The sequence below is a fragment of the Narcine bancroftii genome, chromosome 5, assembly GCF_036971445.1.
Source record: "Narcine bancroftii isolate sNarBan1 chromosome 5, sNarBan1.hap1, whole genome shotgun sequence".
Lineage (NCBI taxonomy): Eukaryota > Metazoa > Chordata > Chondrichthyes > Torpediniformes > Narcinidae > Narcine > Narcine bancroftii.
In genome coordinates this window covers 226,829,088-226,850,473 of record NC_091473.1, presented here as the reverse complement: position 1 = coordinate 226,850,473, position 21,386 = coordinate 226,829,088, and the positions used below count along the sequence as shown (strand labels likewise).

General features: G+C 40.5%; 1 long non-coding RNA gene across 1 annotated transcript in view; it reads left to right on the top strand.

The window, feature by feature from the left end:
- The window catches only part of LOC138764979 (uncharacterized), a 61,279-nt gene that overhangs the window by 18,731 nt on the left and 21,162 nt on the right, over positions 1–21,386 (top strand). The window lies entirely within an intron of this gene.

Below are 21,386 nucleotides of genomic sequence, written 5' to 3'. Positions count from 1 at the left end.
AGGCAAAACTTTGGCAGCATTTGATGCAAAATCATTGACGGGATGTTTGCGTAGGGTCCCGGCAGGACCTGAGGATTGCCCAAGGGAGACTGCTAGAGTTTGGCTTGCCAGCACTGAAATGTATCCAGTTGTAATTGATTGTAATTCCATGTACTTTCATCTTGGACTGTTCTTGGTGACAATTCAGTTTAATATTCTGGATCCATTTTTTTTGGTACAGGATCTCTGCAGAGCCTGGAATTCATTCTGAATCCTCTCAGTGCGAGGAGTTTTATAACAAGAGTGCTACAGGAATAAGGAAGTTTTATACTGTGGGGCAGGAGTTAGAGAGCTCATGTTAAGCACAATATCTGAAATGTGTTAAGTGATACCAGTGGCCTACATGTTATCGGAGTCTTTTTAAAATGATACTGTCTGTAGCACGTCAAATGACCCAAACCAAGGCTTTTATTAGCAAAAGATTGGAGCATATTACATCGAGGTCGACCAGTTCAGACTGATCTGGGTCTGGTTAGGAGTAGCCCTTGATGACCTGCCAGTAGGCGTGGTCAATCACTACTACTATATGTAGATATATACAAATATATACATTGGTGATAGTATTCTCTACAATCACACTGTCCTTGCACGCACTGATGAGAGATTGATAACTGCACCCCTCCCCACCAGCACATCAAGGTCAAAAAATTGTGGGTGTGGTGGGGCAGAAAATGAAAGCAATGGAGATTTCAGGGTTGAATAAATATTTTGGTGAAATGTTTCCCTTTACCATCCGTTGTATGGAAAAACCAGCATTTACTTCCTATGGCCCTTACAAAGGGTGTTGAACCATAGGTGTCTGTGAGGTAAAGATTTTTTTAAAATTTAGACATACAGCATGGTAACAGGTCCTTTTGGCCCATGAGCCCATACTGCCCAATTTACACCCAATTAACCTACAAACCCCAGTATATCTTGAAGGGTGGGAGGAAACTGGAGCACTTGGAGGAAACCCACACATACACAGGGAGAACCTACAAACTCCTTACAGACAGTGTGGGATTTGAACCCAGGTCCTGATTGCACTAACCACTACGCTAAACGCACTGCCGTACACTAACAGTGCCACCCTCTGCACTAACTGCTGCCCCTCTCACAGTGTAATTGGAGGATCTAGAATTTTTAGGGGAAATGGTAGATTAAGTGGGGGTGAGCTGGCCAGGGATTGGGGGTGTTGCAGAACACTTCATGATTCAGTGGAAAAAACAATGCTCCTCCTCTTATTAATTTTAGGTATTCCAAAAAACTGACATTTTGTCGCATAATGTGGCAAACTGTATCTGTGTTAATAGGACCAAGAGGTACAGTAAGTTCAGTCTGTGGCCCCTACAGGCAAAAATGGATCAAAAATTCGCTCGCTGTGAGAAAAGCGGGGGTTCTGAGAAGCTTGAGGTGCTAAAACACTTCTGTTGACATTAGCTTTTCATTGTTCAGGACAACTATGAAATTAACAAGGCTGTAAAGACAGGGCTTCAAAGTATCACACAAGATAGAGTCGCATTTGTGCAAACCTTTTGACAGATTTTGTGCGCTATCAAATAATTGTTTTCCCTTACTATGCAATGCAACAGGCAAATGAGTTTTTAGAAATGGTTACCCCATCTTCAGAAATTCTGTGTAGTTTTCAGATGCAGAGGGCAATAAAGGTTGTACACAAGAACAGATGTTTTCAGATAAAGATGCTGTTTGTAGTTTCTTTTTCACCCAGACGAGAATTTCCAGTTAGTTGATGCCCGATTAAATCATGTTTCCCATCGAACCTTATGGAAATCTTCCTTTGCTTAAATCATGCGGTTGTTATCGTAAGTCAGTACTACATTTACAGAATGTATTTTCTGTGGCCCAGGAAAGTAGTTTCCTCTGTCCTTTTTGTACATGAACAGCTTATGCTTTCTTCTTTTTATAAATCACAGCTCAGTGAAGATGGCTACAGGGCTGTATCCTCCTTCAAAGCTGTACCCCTTTTCTTGTCCTGTGTTTATTTTATCTAGAATTCTTTCAGCTCTTCCATATTTACTCCCTCTTTGGTTAAGCACAACATCATTTGGAATTTATTTACAATCCTTTGTTTTTTTAGAATAACTTTATCAGGCTGCAGCTGAAGAATGCTTCCATGGGGTATTGGCATATCTTTTCATGTGGGTTTGTCCAATACAGTAATTATTAATTGGCAACAAAGTTGTAGTGAACAGCAGAATAATGATAGCCTCTACCCTCAGCTGGCCTCCATATAATCATGAGCTTTCCAGAGCGGTAACATCCGTGAATACGTTTATTTTTATTGGCCCCCATTACAAAATCTCGGGCTGTATTTGCACGCCAATCTGCTGGTGTGTCAATAATCTTACACCACTGTTGAGAAAGTTGTTTTTTTTTAAACGTAGAAATTACGCGATTTTTCCTGTTGTGAAGTTTCTCCCAAATATCCGTATCACAGACAGAATGCCTGGTGCGATACTTAAGCAGTCTGGTCGTCCTATTCATTAGCCCATTGTTCACGGATCGCCTGCAGTTCAGTTTAGACTGGAGGCAATCCATGAAATTAACTAGGGGTCGAGGAGGTAAAATGTCAGAATGGGAATAAGGACTCACTCCCATTCCGATATTTTTTCACAGACTGCGTCTGGGAAAAATTTCCTGGAACCCAGTGGCTGTGAAAAAACCCAAAACCATAATTGTTGATGAGTTATTAAGATTACAAGACAGGAAATGAGTTAAACTATTTCAGATTTATTGTCAGAGTACATATAAGACATCACATACATCCCTGAGATTCTTTTCTCCTGTGGGCGAGGCAGAATCACCACGACACAGGAGAAAAAATGACACAGTGTAAACATGTAAACAAACAAAGAATTGTAAACAGATAACAAATGTAAACAAATACAGAGAACAAAAAGAAAATATATTGCACAAGTAAGAGTCCTTAAATGTGTCGCTGATTGAGTTGGTTGTTGACGAGTCTGATGGTGGAGGGGGATCAGCTGTTGCTGAACCTGGTGGTGCGAATTTTGTGGGACCTAGACCTCTTGATGGCAGCAGTGAGAACAGAGCATGTGCTGGGTGTTGTGAGTTTTTGATCATTGCTTCTGCTCTCCGACGGCAGCATTCCCTGTAGATGCTCACAGTAGAGGAGAGGGCTTTGCCTTTGATGTCCTGGGCGGTGTCCACTACCTTTTGGAGGGCTTTACACTCATGCTAAACCGTGATGCAGCCAGTCTGCACACTTTCCACCACGACTTTGTAGAAATTTGCCAGGGTTTCCAGTGTCATAGCAAATCTCCACAAACTCCTGAGGAAGTAGAGGCGCTGACGTGCTTTCTTCACGATGCCATTGGTATGACTCCTAAACACTTAAGTTTGCTCACCCTCTCCACCTCTGATCTCCCACTGATCACTGGATTGTATACCTCTTGGTTTCCTTTCGTTAAGTCAACAATCAGCTCCTTCGTTTTGGTGACATTGAATGCAAGATTGTTGCCAAGTCTTCAATCTCTAACCTGTATACTGATTCATCCCCTTCCTTTTTACAACCAACCACACTGGCAAATTTGTAAATGGTGTTATTGCTGTACCGAGCCACAGAGTCATAGGTGTAAAGTGATTAGTGAAGGGGGCTATGAACACAGCCCTGTGGATGAGATGTTCTTACCAACCTTCACTGATTGTGGCCTGGAGGAAATCCATGATATATTTACATAGAGGGGTGTTAACTCCCAAGTCTTGGAGTTTGCTGATTAGTTTTGAGGGGACGATGGTGTTATATGCTGAACTGTAGTCGATAAGGAGCATCATGATGTATACGTCTTTACTGTCCAGGTGTTCTAGGGCTTTGGGTAGAGCCAGTGAGATGGCATCTGCCATAGATCTGTTATTATGATAGGCCAACTGGAATGTATCCACATCACTGCTCCGCCAGGAGTTACTTCATCTCCAGCCTTTCAAAAATCGTTGTCACTGTTGATTTAAGTGCTTCAGGTCAATAGTCATTAGGTCAGGTCATTGCACTCTTCTTGGGCACCAATATGATTAATGCCTGTTTGAAATAGGTGGGTACTACGCCCTTCTGGAATGAGATATTGAAACTACCTGTGAATATCTTGGTAAGTTGGTCAGCACTCGGCCACGTACTCCGTCCGGTCCGTATTTTTTCCTCGGATTCATTCTCCTGAAGGCAGCGTGCACGCCATCCTCAAATACAAACAGGATGAGATAATCAGGTGATAAAGGGGTGGTTCTTCACTGTGACTATCATCAAATTGGGCATAGAGGGCGTTAAGCTCCTCTGGGAGAGAGGTTTTACCATCTGCTACTTTACCGGATTTGGTTTTGTAACAGGTTATGGCATTTAGGCCCTGCCTCAGCAGTCGGGTGTCCCTTGTTATTTCCATCTTTATCTGGATTCTCCATTTCACCCAGGAGATAGCTTTCTACTGGTCATTCCTGCTCCTGCTGTACTGATCTGGATCTCCGGACTTAAATGCCTGTGATCTGGCTCAGCAGGTTCTGGGTTTCATTGTTCATCCAGGGCTCTGGTTTGGGGAAAACACTGAATGACTCGGTGGGGACACACTCATCCACAGCTGTTTTGATAAAGTCTGTGACAGCCTCGGTGTAATTGTTCAGATTCTCAGCTGAGTTCTTGAACGCCACCCAGTCTGCTGACTCGAGGAAGTCCTGACCTATTCAGTCATGAAATTTCAAGATTGTCTTCACATCTTATCTGTCATAGTTTTGTCTTTGTTCTGTAGTCCTTGTTTAAAATCCCACCTATCAATGTTAATTTCCTTAAATATGAGACCAATGACACCTTTAATTTGCAATAATGGAAGATAAAAAAATTGTGAAAGGGTGGCCAAAATTTATTTTGGAGAGTAAGAAGAAACGACATAGAGAACAGAACAAAATGCAAGAAAGACATTTCTTCTTTATGTGAGGTTAATTTCTCTTGATTTTTTCTTCAATGACTTTTCTCCATAGCAAGTTATAATAGTTTAGTTTATCCATCCAATATACCCTTCTGTTGGTTGGAATATTGCAACTAAAGTCTTGTGTTTCACTTTCAAAGTTGGTTCATAAATTGACCAGAGCAAATTGAAAAATAATCCTTGCATTCTATATGGTACGCTCAATGTCAACAAAACCAAGGAGATGATTGTGGACTCCAGGAGTAAGTCAGGGGAACACGACCCAGTCCTCATTGAGGGCTCAGTAGTGGAGGGGGTCAAGAACTTCAAATTCCTGGGTGTCAACATCTCTGAGGATCTGTCCTGGATGAAGGCTCGCCAGTGGCTATACTTCATGAGGTGTCTGAGGAGATTCGGTATGTCACCGAAGACTCTTGTAAACTTCTACAGGTCTACTGTGGAAAGCATTTTGGCTGGTTGCATCACTTCCTGGTTTGGAGGCACCAACTCTCAGGGCAAGAATAAACTCCAGAGGGTTGTTAACTCGGCCTGCGACATCACAGCCATCCGGATGCACACCATCGAGGATGTCTACATGAGGCGGTTTCTTAAAAACTCAGCCTCTATCCTCAAAGACCCACCACCACCCAAGCCATATCCTCTTCACTCTGCTACCATTGGGAAAAAGGTTCAGGAGTCTAAAGACGAGCTCTCAATGGCACAAGGACAGCTTCCATCAGATTCCTGAATAATTAATGAATCAAAGACACTGCCTTACTTTTTGTGCATTATTATTTTTATTTTTTATAGTAATGTTGTAAGATGATTATAATATGAATGTTTGCTCTAAGATGTTGCTGCGAAACATTGAATTTCATGACAATAAATTCTAATTCTGGGAAAAAAAAGGTTGAAATAACTCTAATTCAGACCTTTAGACTGTCGAGGTAAGAATAAGGGGCCATGTTAATTTAGAGCTCAAAACCAAACTGTTTTGTAATAAACAAGATTGTAGATGTAAATTCTAGGTCTTTAGGGAAAAGACTTGGAACTCTACTTCAGGAAATTAAAATGAACAGAGTATTGTGAGGCCGGATGCAAAAACGCAGCAGGAGTATCTCACTCAGTCAGTGAACTAGTTTTAGCACAGGAGGGAATCATTGCTAATTTGTATCTCAACTCCAGTTATCCACTTTGGATTTGTAAACCTTTGGGAATTTTTAATTAGGCTCCACATCAATGGAAGTTCAACTTGAGAAAATTAATGCTCTAAATTTTAATATCGCTGATTTTTCTTTTAACTTCTGTGTCTTGTTCACCAGCAGCTCAATGGATACCATCCAAATCCATTGTGAGTAATCCTTGTGTATTACCTCTGATTTTGGAGTCCTCAGTATGTGGAGCAAATCTTTCATGTCTCTCGGGCTACATTACACAAATACTGAACTGCCACTTTGTTAGGATTGGGTGCTGTGCAGGTATTGATACAAATGATCCCATCCGTTGTTTTGCTGCTGGCAAAGATTGGCGTTTGCCCCTCCCTCTACTGTTTCCATTTTCCTTGTACATTATTGAATCAGAATTCACTGTCCTGAACTTGTCACGAAATTCGTTGTTTTTGTGGCAGCATCACAGCGCAAATATTACTACATGATTACATTTAAAATAATAAATAGATCAAAAATAAGAGAAAATGCCCATGGTTCATTGTCCATTCAGAAATCTGACAGCGGAGTGGGGTGTGGCGAGATGGCGTAGAGACTAGACATGTAATCCCTGTCATCTCTGGTCAGACTTTTAAGTACCTGTTTTTTAACCCTTTATTTTTAATTTTAACATTTTAATTTTTAGTTTGATATTTTGGTGAGTCATTATGGCTACTAATGCAAAAAAAAACTAAGTCTCAGTTACAAAAAAGAAAATACAGTTTCGAAGTGCAGAAGAATTAGGGCCTAAATGACTTGAAACAGTCTCGGATTCGTTTTCAGCGATCCCCAAGCCTCAACGATCGCCGGTGGGAACAAAAGTTAAGGTACTCACCAGTCTCAAGATGGCGCTGGTTTGACCCGTTTTGCGGAGGAAGGAGCGCGGTCCCGAGAAGTTGGGCACAAGCCTGGAGGCTTGTCACAAAGAATAACCCCGTTGGAAGAGATGGGAGCGCGGAGGAAGAGGACTGTGACGGTAGACACGCAGTCTATAGCGACTGTGGGCTTGGGTAGCGCCGTTAATTATGGAGGATTCCGTAATTTTATTAAAAAATGGTCTGCGGGGGGAGGGCAACGACGACCCCCTGAGGAAGTCGGTAGTGGGGAGCGGGGGGTCGTCATTGGGTGTCCAAACTCACAGCAAAATGACTAGAATGCTGCCTTTTGAAGAACAACTAGAAGAGGACTTACCTTACTCTACCACTGTACAGGAAATGGAAGAAGAGCTGGAAGAAAGTGAGTTACAATTTACGGAACCGGATTCTGCATTTCAAACTGCATCTCAGCCTGTTTATATGCTGTTTGAAGGTATTGCTTCTTATTTGGATGTCATTACTGGTCAATTGAACCAGCTGGTTCAAATGAATACTGATATAAGTTCAGTCCCAACTGTGGTTAAGGCAGAATCTAAAGAAAATTGGGAAAACTTAAAAAAATTTGAAGCTTCCTTTTCTGAATGTAAACAACAGGTACAATCCAATACAGAAACAATAGTAAAGCTGGAAAAATCAGTTAAAGATTTAGGAGCCCGGGAAAAAGAGTTAACAAAAGTAATGGACTATTTGGAAAATTAAAGCAGAAGAAACAATGTGAAAATTGTGGGTTTGCCAGAAGGTATAGAAGGTCAAGATCCTGTCAAATTTTTGAAAAATTAGATTCCCCAGATCTTAGGGGAAGAGTCTTTTCCTGATGGATTGGTATTGGAAAGAGCACATAGAGCTGTACGAAGAACACCCTTACCTGGTCAATCTCCAAGAGTTGTGATAGTTCATTGATTGAACTGTTTGGATAGAGAGATAATTTTTTGACTTGCAGTTCAAAATGCAAGACAAAGGCAAGCTCCAATGATGGTTCAGAATAGTAGAGTTTTCTTCTACCCTGATTTGAGTCAAGATGTCATCAGACGCCGACGTGAATTTAATCCAGTTAAAAATGCTTTTCGTTATCCTGCTGTGTTGAAAGTGTTTTATGGAAACTATCAGTCTCAATTCTTTGAGAGTGAGCATGAAGCAATGGTTTTTTGATAATTCATTACCAGATGTCAGAGGACAAAGAAGAAGTCCACCATTATCTCCTAAACGAAAATCTGACGGTCTTGGAAATGGGAAAAATGGCAGAAGTGGAAAGAACGGGAATGGAAAGAGTTCATCTACTCTTGAATTGAGTTCACCATCTGGACTGGAATCTCAAGGCTGATTTTTTTGTGTAATATGTTAATATTTTTGATTGGCTGGCTGGGGAGGAGGGGATTGCACTAATTTCTTTGTTAGTCATTAGTCACTAGTGGGTAATCCACACCGAGTTTTTTTTAGGGAGTTACTACCTATTGGAGGTTTTTTGTTGTTGTTTTTCTTTTTTCTTATTAACAAATGTTATTTTTATTTGGAGGGCCTATATATTTTAATTTGGGAGTCCTATATATAAGTTTTTTTTCTCTCTTTGTTATTATTAATTTTGTGATTATTTTTGGTATTTAGTAATTGAATTAGATATGTCGAATTTGAAATTTGCTACTTTTAATGTTCAGAGATTAAACAACCCGATCAAGCATAAATGAGTTTTGGCTTACATTAAAAAGATGAAGATTGATATTGCTTTTTTACAGGAGACAAATTTGAATGAAAAAGAAAGTATGAAATTGAAGAGGGATTGGGTTGGACATGTTTTTTCTTTTTCATTTAACTCCAAAGCTAAGGGAGTAGCAATTTTAATATATAAAAATCTATCTTTTAAATTACAATCAATGGAAATTAATGCAAGACGTATTCTTAAATTGAATTGTAAGATTTTTAATGAATTTTGGACTTTACTCAACATTTATGCACCGAATGTGGATGATGAAGCATTTATTTCAGATGCATTTTTGCTTCTGGGACAAGCTAATGAAAATGTTCTGGTTGGAGGAGATTTTAACTGTGTTTTGGAACCTTTATTAGATAAATCTCAAAAAAATGTTAAAAAATCCAAAATGGCAATCCAAATTCGAGCTTTGATGAAAGATTTTAATTTAGTGGACATTTGGCGACGTCTCAACCCAACAGAGAAGGATTCCTCTTTTTATTCATTTAGACATGAATCTTTTTCTAGAATTGAATTTTTTTTAGTATCGGCACATTTACAGGGGAAAATATTGCAAACAGAATATAAAAGTAGGGTAATTTCAGATAATTCTTTGTTGTATTTTACTTATGGGAGTTCTGCAAAAGTTCGTGTAGCTTCTCGTTGGAGATTCAATACGATGTTGTTAAAAAAAAGCAGAATTTATTGAATTAAAAAAAAAACAAATTAATTTCTTTTTGGAAGAAAATGTTATCTCCGTTCAGAGTAAATTTATATTGTGGAATGCAATGAAAGCTTACTTGAGAGGTCAAATAATTAGTTATACCTCTAAGGTTAAAAAGAATTATTTGACTGAGAGCCTTGAATTAGAGAAACAGATTGATGAATTAGAAAAGGAACTTCAGAGAGATGTGACAGAAAATCAGGAGATAGAGTTTCTAGGTTGAAATTGAAATACAATACATTGGAATCTTATCAATTTGAATGCTTGATTAATAGGTCTAAACAGTGGGTATTATGAATGGGGTGAAAAAGCGCATAAGGTACTTGCATGGCAGTTAAAGAAAGAACAGGTATCAAGGGTTATTAATGCAGTCAGACGAAATTCGACTGTTACTTACAAACCTCATAAGATTAATGATGAGTTTTATTCATTTTATAAGAAATTATATACTTCTGAGGAAAAACAAGAGAGCGGATCGATTGACTCCTTTTTATCGGTGTTGAAATTACCGGTACTAGAAGAAGATATATTGGAGCTGGAGGCTCCTTTTACTGATTTAGAAATTAAATTGGCTATGTTGGAAATGCCGAATGGAAAATCATCTGGTGTTGACAGGTTTTTGGTTGAATTTTATAAGGTATTTTATGATGATTTATCTACAGTGTTTGGAGATGTGTTACGACAGATTAATGAACATTATGATCTATCTGAATCATGTTCTAGTGCCTTAATTACTGTAATTCCTAAGAAGGATAGAGATCCATTGAAGGTGTCTTCATATAGATCAATTTCTTTGTTAAATGTAGACTATAAAATAATAGCTAAAGTATTAGCGAATCGATTGGCTAAATTTTTACCTAAGTTGATACATGTTCATAAAGAATAGATATGCTTCAGATAATATTCTTCGAGTGATTAGTTTGATTAATAAATATCAACAGTGCATTGACCATCCGATGGTGATATCTTTCAATGCAGAAAAGGCTTTTGATAGAGTTGAGTGGAACTTTTTATTTAAAGTTTTAGAGAAATTTAACTTTGGTCCCTCTTTTATTGGTTGGATTAAAGCTTTATATAATAAACCAATAGCCAGGGTATTGACAAATTGTCAGATCTCAGAACCTTTTAGATTAACTCGTTCAACTCGACAAGGTTGTCTTTTATCTCCAGCTTTGTTTGCATTAGTAATTGAACCTTTGGCACAGTTGATACGACAAAATATACAGATACAAGGTATGAGAGTTTTAGATGAGGAGTATAAAATTAATCTATTTGCTGACGATGTATTGGTGTATTTAACAAACCCAGCTCAGTCACTTTTACACTTGAAGGAATGTTTAACACAATATGGATCTTTGTCTGGATATAAAGTTAACTGGGAAAAAAGTGAAATTTTACCTAGAGGTGAAGGAGATTATTCAGTTTATAAGAATATTATTAATTTGAAGTGGACTGATTGAATTAAATATTTGGGTATAAATGTGGATGTTGATTATCAATCTTTATATAAATTAAATTATGTACCATTAATGAAAAAGATCAAAGCTGATTTGATTAAGTGGAAGGATCTTCCTATAAATTTAATTGGAAGAATTAATACAATTAAAATGAATATCTTTCCACGTATACAATATTTGTTTCAGTCAATTCTGTGTTTACTTAATAAGAATTTTTTCCAAGATTTAAATAAAATGATTAGGGAATTTTTATAGAAGGGTAAATTTCCAAGAGTAGCTTTAAATAAGTTAACTTGCAAATATGCATTAGGGGGATTATGTTTACCACACTTTCAAAATTATTATGAGGCAGCTCAACTTAAATTTATTAGTTCTTTAATGGATTTGGAACGGCCCCCTATTTGGGCTAAAATTGAGATGGCAAATATTTTTGAATTTGAAATATATCAATTTTTGTTTTGGTGGAATTTAAATTTATTACAACAATATAATGTGCCTATACTAAAACATTTAATGAAGTTATAGATGAGGAAAAATAGAATGATAGGTTCTAAGGGTAAATTACTGACTTTAACACCATCATATAATAATCAACTTATTCCTTTTTCAATGCATAATCAATATTTATTACATTGGAAATCTAAAGGTATAAAAAACTTGGGGGATTGTTTTAAAGAAGGTAAATTTTTATCCTTTAATCAAATGAGGGAAGATTTTGGTATTAATGAGAATTCTTTTTTCATTTATTATCAACTTCGATCCTTAGTAAAACAAATATTTGGCAGAGATATGATTTTACCTAAATTGACTAAATTTGAATCTTTTCTTGTGATTGTACCAAAGAAGGGATACATTTAATTGATGTACCAAATATTACAGGAGAATATGGAAAAAAAGGGATGGGATAGATCTAAGATTAAATGGGAAAAGGATATTAATTTTATTTTTTCCAGAGATGACTGGTTAGATATTTGTCATGATAGTGTTACTAGATTGATAAATGTTCGTTGATGCAATGGTTAATTACAAATTTTTACATCAATTGTATTTAACACCTGAAAAGTTAAAAAAATATAGTTTTAGTGAATCAGACTCTTGTTTCAGATGTGGTAATTTGGTTGGAACTTTTTTTCATGCTGTTTGAGGATGAGAGGCCACTTTCTTGAGACATCGCCTCCTGTAGATGTCCTCGATGGAGTGGAGACTGATGTCCCTGATGGCACTGGCCGAGTTCACAACTCACGGTCTCCTTTTCCTGTCCTGTGCATCAGCACCCACATATCGGACAGTGATGCAACCAGTCAGAAGGCTCTCCAGGGTACACCTGTAGAAATTTGCAAGCGTCTTTGGTGACATCTAACCCTAATCCTAACCCAAAATCATTGTAACCAACTTTTGTTCTTGTGTCAGGTTCTATCTTTAATGAGGATGGACTTTTTAAGGGAGAGATTTGTGTCATTTTGGTGGCCTGATCACTACAAATGTTTGTGGAACACCAATATTTGGTGGGTTTTCAATTATGCATGCAATGGTGGAAATTTGTGGACCAATTTTTAGGATAAAATTTAGGGGACAACTATTACATGGTTGCCACTTTTGACTGTGGTAAGTGCTTGCGTCGTTCAAGGTGTTGGGAGCTCAGATGGCGGATGGTGGGCAGGCAGCTGGGACCAGGTAGTAACTCTACGTTTGAGGTGTCGGGTGGTTGGATGGTAAGACTGTGTTTGGGGGTTTGTGAGCTCAGATGTGTGTGATAGTACAGGATTAATACATTAATGTATATATTTGTATATATTTACATATAGTAATAGTGATTGGCTGAGAGCTGTAGTCACAACTACTGACAAGTCATAAAGGGGTGCTCCTAACCAGACCCAGGTCAGTCTGGACTGGTTGACCTCGATGTACCACACTCCAGTCTTTTGCTACGTTTGACACGCTACAATGTGCAGGCGGCCGAAATGAAGATCCACAGTTGGGGCATTGGGAGCTTCGGTGGGCATTCGAGGCAAGGGTTCACGTTTGGAGCTACAGGAGTTCAGATGTGTGGGCAGGTGGCCTGCCAAGGCAAGGGTCCATGGTTGGGGGCTCAGCTGGGCAGGCCGCCGAGATGAGGATTCGCAGTCAGGGCATCTGGAGCTCTGGTGGGCGGGCGGCTGAGCTGAGGGTTTGCAGTAGGTGTGTCGGGAGCTCAGGTAGGTGGGCATCTGGGTCCTAGGCAAGAATCCATGGTCGGAGCATCGGGTGCTGGGATGGGTGGCCAGAGCTTAGGTGAAAGTCCATGATTGAAGAATCAAGAGCTCGGATGGCTTAGGCAAGAGTCTGCAGTCAGGGCATCAGGATCTTGAATGGGCGGTGGCCGGGGCCCGGGCAAGCGATGGAGGCTGGGGCTTCAGGAGCTCCAGTGGGCAGGCAGTCAGGGCCAAAAATAGGGGGCGGACTTTCATACAGTATCGACTATTATGCTCATATGCATCCAGCACCTTTATTCCGGGGGGAGGTGGGGGGGGAGGGGCGGGAAATAACCAAAGCCAGAGGACATCTGTTTAGGGTGAGTGGAGGAAATTTAGGGGAGATAATAGAGATAGGTTTTTTTTATACACAGAGAGTGCCGAGTGCCTGGAATGCATTATTGGGAGGATGGTGGAGGCAGGCTGGTAAAATATGGGCATTCAAAAGACTCTGAGATAGGCACGTGGAGGTAAGGAAAATAAAAGGTTATGAGTGTGTGGTAGGGAAGGATTAGATTGTTGTGGAGTAGGTTTACTGAGGCTGAAGGGCCTGTACAGTGCTGTTACGTTCTATGTTCTACTAAGACAATTACCGTGTTTTCTCATGTAATTATCACATTTTTTCAACCACTTTTTCAGGACAAAAATGGGAGGGGGGTCTGTCTTTTACATGGGTCAAACATTTGACCCCATATGTACATTTGTCGTTCAAGGCCTCAGAAGGTCAGATGGGCAGGCAGGCGGGGCAAAGATTGCGGTCAGGAGCTCGGATGGGCGGGCGGGGCGAGGACCTATGGTTGGGAGCTTGGTTGGTCAGGTGGCTGGGATGTCGGCAGTTCTGATGGACAGGCAGCCGGGGTGAGGATCTGCAGTCGAGGGATTAGATGGGCAGGTTGTCGGGGCATCGGGAGCCTGGACTGGCGAGCGGCAGGGGCGAGGGTCTACTGTTGGAGCATTGGGAGCACTGGTGGGTGGGCAGTCGGGGCCAGAAATAGGGGGGTTGACTTTTACATGGGGCATACACCCAGTTTTTGGTACAAAAATAAGGGGTCAACAATTGCACGGCATCGACGATTACTTAAGTATTTATAGTACAATTGGATCATCTCATTATTGTCAATTAAACAAATGTACAGAATGGCAGTGTGGAAGTTGTAATGAATTTCTAAAACCACTAGGTGCCAGTGTAGCTTTTAAAATGGAGGAATCAACAAACCAGTTTTGGTCATTCTGAATGGGACGAAATGTTCAATCCACAGTATTTCTACATCAGGGGAATATGAACTTGAGACCCTCGTTATGCTTTTGTGATGTATTTGTGAGCTACTGCAGGATGATAACTGCACTGTGCATGAACAAAATTAATGGGGCTGTTGAGTGAATAATAGTAAGATTACATTTCTCAGTGGCAAAGGAGATGAATCATAAGACTGGCCTGACTTTACATAGCACCTGTAGTGTTCTCAAATGCCCCAGCTATTTTCCAGTGTTGAAGCACGTTGATGCTAAGCCATACATGGAGACATTAGGATGGATCACTAAAGACTTGGTTGGTTTCAAGAAGTGCCTTGAAGTATGAGAGAGAGAGAGAAAGAGAGAGAGAGAGAGAGAGAGAGAGAGAGAGAGAGAGTGGCAGAGAGGCAAAAAAGGTTTAGAGGGTTTCCAAAGATGAAGGGCCAGGCAGTGGGAACCAGCTAGCAGCAATGGTGTGATGAACATGAGGAATTCACAAGAAGCTGGAATGTAACTTGTAGGGTTGTGGAGTTGCAGGTGGTGGCTGCTATGCCAGCAACGAGTCTGCCTGGTCCAGAAACTGGTTAACACAAGCTCGGGAATAACAACATCAATCCTAGGGAAAATACTGGTCCTTGGTGTTCTCCACGGCTAAGTGCTCTGCAGTAGCATGATGTAGTAATATCAAGCGATAGAAAAGAACCCACCACGTTGAGCAGAATGGTCAATGTAACAGGCCGGAACCCTTCATCAACTCTTGTTTAAGGACTGAGATCTGAAATGTCGACCACTCCTTATCTTCTACGGATGCTGCTCGTCCCAGTGAATTCTTTCCAGTGACTGTATTTGGTTCCAGGTTGGCCATCAGCAGTCTCTTGTGTGTCTCTAGTAGTAATATGCAATGGAACCCTGCTGTGCTGTGTACTTGTGGAAGTGCAAGTCATCTTCAATGTCCTGGCTGCCCACAAAATCCCTGCATCCATTTTGCAGCGAAGAAGCAATGCTGTGGAGATTTTACAAACGAAATGAAAAAAAAAATCTTGTTACCTGAACCTCATCAATGGCTTCAATTCACGTAGATCTCTTCCTCTTGACTTTCAGCAATGCATCTTCAATCCTGAGTGCAGACCGGAAATCCCAAACATCACCCAATGGAACCCACACGGAAAGTCTCTGGCGTTCTCATGGTCACCTTGTGAGAGATGGGAAAATTGATCTAAAATTATGAACATGGAAGAAACTAAAGTTCATCAGTAAAATGGCTGTAACCAGTTCAAACAGGATAAGCTTGGGGCTTAGGATGCAGGAAAGCAGAGTCAGCACGATTAACATAAGAATCTTCTAGTCTTTGTGACAAGACCATAGGACTAAGATAAGGAATGGTAAGGTACAATAGAATGTAGGAAGTTGAGGTAGTCTGGATCAGATAAGGGTCTCCTAGCCCTGGACAGAAGTACCAAGTCATACATTTCTAATTAGCTAACCATACACAGATTTATACATATGAAATTAGCCAACCCTAGATAGAATGAGTCAACTCTGCATATCAAGAGACTGTAGCCCAGAGAATCAGGAAGGTGTGAATAAGGACAATGACATGAAGGGACACCGACAGGATACCCCCCCTGGTCCTCCAAGTGTACTGAAACTGCACGTAGGCAGGAAGAATTACCTATGCCAAACCCATCCAGGGGGCAGAAGAATGTAAGGGGGAGGGCATTCTGATACTGAAATTGACTGTATAAAAGTTGGGTGAGCCCCAGTATGTGTGTGTATTCCCAGGGTAAGGGGAAGCACCCAACTTTGCATTGTTGTAGTAATAAATGTTCTTTGTTCTCAATTTTTGTCTCGAGCAATTTCTTTAAAGGTACTTTAATTCCTAACAAATGGGGGCTCGTCCGGGATCACACTCCCTCCACTGACAGAGTACCCCGACGACGAGAGTAGGTGCACCCCGGCTGATTCAGCTGGACTCACGGGCGACGGGTGGCTGGTCAGTGGAAGAAGCGAGTGATATCCGAGAAGAGGCATTGAGAACAAACGGCGGAAGGACGCGCGCTAGAGCAGTACTGCCAGAACTCGGTAAGAGTATTTTACTTGTTCCTAAGTATGGGAATAGCGGGCAGTAGAGATGAGAGTCCTGACACAGGACGTGACCACCAGATAGCTACGTACAGCCCGCTTGGGATGATGTTATCTGAGTGGGGCACAGGAAAGACCCGCGGTAAAGACAAACTAGCGGGCAGTAGAGATGAGAGTCCTGACACAGGACGTGACCACCAGATAGCTACGTACAGCCCGCTTGGGATGATGTTATCTGAGTGGGGCACAGGAAAGACCCGCGGTAAAGACAAACTGACGACGGTCAGGTATTGTTGTAATGAATGGGTGGGATACCCGGTTAAAGGGAGCTCCGTGTACTGGCCAAAATTCGGATCCGAGGATGAATGGATGTGTGAAGTTTGAACTTATGGCTCTATCAAAACCAGCCAGACAATGTTGAGAGCAGGGAATATGCAGCCTGCTGGCTCAAGGGATCCATTGAACAGCTGGTTTTGAATGAGAAAGAATTCAGGAATAAGAGAGAGGAGGAACCTCTTGTCCCTGAACCACAGGGTTGGGATGTGTTACATTCCCTCCCTCCACCTTATGTTCCTCCTATGCCGGGTCCTATCTTTCCTTCCCCTCCTATTGCCTACCCTTCTGCACCTTCCCCACCTCCCCCACCACTAGAGAAGAGAGAAGAGAGCAGGAGTGGTATGATAACTTGCTCACAAAGCACTCGATTACCACCTCTGTTGACAGGAGAGAGAGGTAACTTTAATTCAGAACAGCGTGAGACTCTTCAGGAAGAAAGGGCAGAACCCTTTGATTCATTTCCCAGGGAGCAGGAACCCAGACCTAATAAGCCAGAAACCAATTGGATGAGACCACTGCGGGAAGTTCCCATGGGAGAGGGTCTCGGTTTCGTAAATGTGCCCCTGACCAGTACTGAAGTGCGTAACTTTAAGAAAGAACTGACCTCCCTGATAGAAGATCCCCAGGGATGTGCCGAACAGTTAGACCAATTTTTGGGACCAAATATATATACAATATGGGGGTCTCGACATAGAATCCCCAGCAGGGGAACAATTGGTACTAACAGGTTTTGTTACCAACTCAGCCCCAGACATTAAGAGAAAATTACAAAAGACAGAAAATTGGCATGAGCAGGGAATAACCCAGCTTCTACAGATCACACAAAAAGCATTTGTCCAGACATCTGAGGATAAGCAGAAAGCAAAGGCTAACATTTTGATGCAAGCAGTTAAAGTAATAGTAGATGAGTAACATGGAAAAGGCAGGGACTGTGTGCCAGCTCCTGAATGTTGGGAGAAGTGCAGGGAGTGGGAGAGTAGAGACCAGAGATAATTTCATAAATCACGACTTCCCACTTCAGTCACTGACCAATATTGATTAAAATTCATGCTAAAAATTAAATGTCATAAATGATCGTTTTTCAATACTGTAGAATTAGCGAATTTAACTACCAATTAATTCCAATTTATGAAATAAATTGTATTTAAATGTGATTTTGCACAGGGAGTACCTGAGAGTTGAGTGATGTTATAACATTTGCAGGGAGAAATGTTTGCGCAAATAGGGTGAGTTCTATACATCTTAACTTTAAGTGTATGTGAGATAAAGAAAGGATCTGATGTGTAAAGTGGCTGGATCAGCCAGTTGAAGGGGGAGTGTGCATGTCCCTTTAAGTGCACTGTGGCACTTGAAATTGAGGCTTCAGGCTCTTGTCTTGCAGTTAGAGGTATGGAGCCCTATCAACACATTTAATACATTTCTTCTACACATTCAGCAGTCAAGGTCCGTGAGTTTAAAGATCACCCACCTCTGGAGAATAAAGATACCTCTGGGGATTCCTATGGGGATTCCTATAAGTTTAATCATTCATTTCTCTGGTGCATTTTCCTCTGGAGTGAAATTAATGCCTCAGCACAATTTCTCTGTATTGCCGCTGTTATTTAATTCATGATAACTTTCCCCCATTCATCAGGTTTATATTTAAATCCGGTAGTGCGGAAGTTACATTGTAAATAATCACGGAGGTAAACCCTGCGCAACTGGATTCAGCTTAATGGAGAAATAAACCTGTGAACTGGTCTATGGTGCTGTGTGAGTACTGCAATAGGTGGAATATGATTTAAATTGGTGGCATAGTTCAGAACAATTGGGTGCATAAGAATAATAATATCATTAAGAACTCACAGATCTTGTACCAGATGCTATTCAGTACATCTTGACTTAAGGACTGGAGAAATTGGCATGTTAGAATGAGATTGGCATGGTACCAATATTTCTTGATTCAATAATGACTCCACAAGCTCCAGGATTCATGCAGCAGAACTTTTAAGTGGAATATAATAGAAACTAGCCTGTACTTAAATTATTGTGTGTGCAATCCTCATAAGAACATCTTTTAACTTTTTTTGGTGCCTGTTTTACAGACTGTTTTAAATAAGGCCAGCTCCTGTGAGCTGTGGCACAAGGCAGTTTACTTAAGGCAGAACTAAAGGTTGAATATGTTTCAAGTTCTCTTGCAGGGGCTCTTGTGCTGCAATGTCTGTTATGTACTCACTCTAACAAATTGGAGGGTTGTGCCCCATACAGACAAGCAGCTCCAACTGCATTTTAATAAGGTCTAACATATTCAAAACCCATGCAAATATGGTTTGTGTTTCATTTTACAATTTTTACACTAACACAAAGGAAAGTCAGATTGTTATTCATTTTATTAAAATCTAGTGATTGGTTATATGTAAAAGCATGGCAAGAGGATCAACTAAAACCTGCCTGGGATGGTCCCTTCTGTGTACTTTTAATTACAGACACCGCAGTAAGAACAAGAGAGAAAGGCTGGACCCACATTCAAAGAATTAATGACAAAGTGCCATAATGTTACAATTTTATTCGTTTTTTTAATGGTTTATTCAGTTTTGTGTATTTTATTGCTGTTTTCAATGAGCTTTACATTTATCGTGGTTTATTCAGTTTTGTGTATTTTATTGCTGTTTTCAATGAGCTTTACATTTATCGTGGTTTATTCAGTTTTGTGTATTTTATTGCTGTTTTCAATGAGCTTTACATTTATCGTGGTTTATTCAGTTTTGTGTATTTTATTGCTGTTTTCAATGAGCTTTACATTTATCGTGGTTTATTCAGTTTTGTGTATTTTATTGCTGTTTTCAATGAGCTTTACATTTATCGTGGTTTATTCAGTTTTGTGTATTTTATTGCTGTTTTCAATGAGCTTTACATTTATCGTGGTTTATTCAGTTTTTGTGTATTTTATTGCTGTTTTCAATGAGCTTTACATTTATTGTGGTTTTATTCAGTTCTTCTTGCATTTTATTGCAGTTTTCAATGAGCTTTACATTTATTGTGGTTTTATTCAGTTCTTCTTGCATTTTATTGCAGTTTTCAATGAGCTTTACATTTTTTGTGTTTTATTAAGTTCTTATTGTATTTTAATGAGCTTACATGTATTCTTCATTGTTGTTTACTAATTTCTTTGGAATATTGTTCGTTAATGTTTTAAGCCCCCCTGGAATAGGGGCAGCAGAGGTTACAATTCAGCTCCTTTAGAATGTAGACAGGGCATAGATTTAATGTATAGTCATAATGGGATATAAGGGATCCCAATACGGACCAGGGGAATTAAACAGCTTTAGTGGAGTACTCTCGATGTTTTAAGTACTTCTGGAGAAGGGGTAGCAGAGGTTACAGATTGTACTGTTTTACAGGCTAGAGAGGGCATAGAGGCAAGGTATTTAGAATACGGATCAGGGAAACACAGTGGGGATAGGCAGTCACACAGTGAGGCACCTGTGTACACAGACTAACCGCAAAACAAACAATGTACATTTCACACAAAGGAGGAAACTAACAAGCTAACCGCAAAACAAACAGACACTTCACACAACCACGAGACACATAATCCCCCACCTGGCTCTCTCTCTCTGATCATCCCTGAAGGGGAACACCTGTTTTCAGGGAGCTGCTGCTCATCTGGTGGTTATATAACGTGGAAAGGAGCGAAGTAGAGTGCAGGGTGTCAAAATCCTCACAAAGGACATGGTGGGACAAAGACAGACAGAATGGTAGTCAGGATTGTACATGTAGCAGAGAGAGAGAGAGTTGACACATATGCTAATGTTAGCAGACAAGCTGCAACACACAGTTAAATCACAAGAAACAATCCCCCCCCAGCTTGGTCTCTTTTCATCACCCCATGAAAGGGAGCACCAGTTTCCAACAACGTGAGCTGCTTGACACTTTAATATCAGGCTCCAAACAGCCTTCGGAGATCGGTGGCCCTAGGGTTCGGGGCTGAAGAGGACATCAGATACTAGCCACAATCAAACGGAACCGCCTGACTACTGCGACTCGTTCGCTGCTGAAGGCAGCGCTTCTCATAGACTGCGACTCGTTCGCTGCTGAAGGCAGCGCTTCTCATAGACTGCGACTCGTTCGCTGCTGAAGGCAGCGCTTCTCATAGACTGCTACTCGTTCGCTGCTGAAGGCAGCGCTTCTCACAGACTTCGTCGGGACAACACTTACAAAGGTCGTGTGCTTCAAAGACACTGCTTCAATATTTCAACGTATGGGATGGACTAGACTTTTTACTGAGAACTGGAGCCTGATACTCCAAACCCTAATAAGCAGCTGGACTCACTCCCCTGACCTTCATGGTGCTCCCCTACCTAAAGACTTTACACAGACATTACAATTCGATTATTGACCAGCTGGGTAAAACTACACCTTACACTTGAAAGATCAGTGTTACTGATCTAAAAGAAAAGTGAGGAGGGGGGGGGGGGGATCAGTCACACTGACACTAGTAACCAAAGATCAGTAACACTGATCATGGTGAAAGATCAGTATTACTGATCTAAAAGAAAAGTGAGGATTGTGAGAGATGGGAAAATTGATCTAAAATTATGAACATGGAAGAAACTAAAGTTCATCAGTAAAAT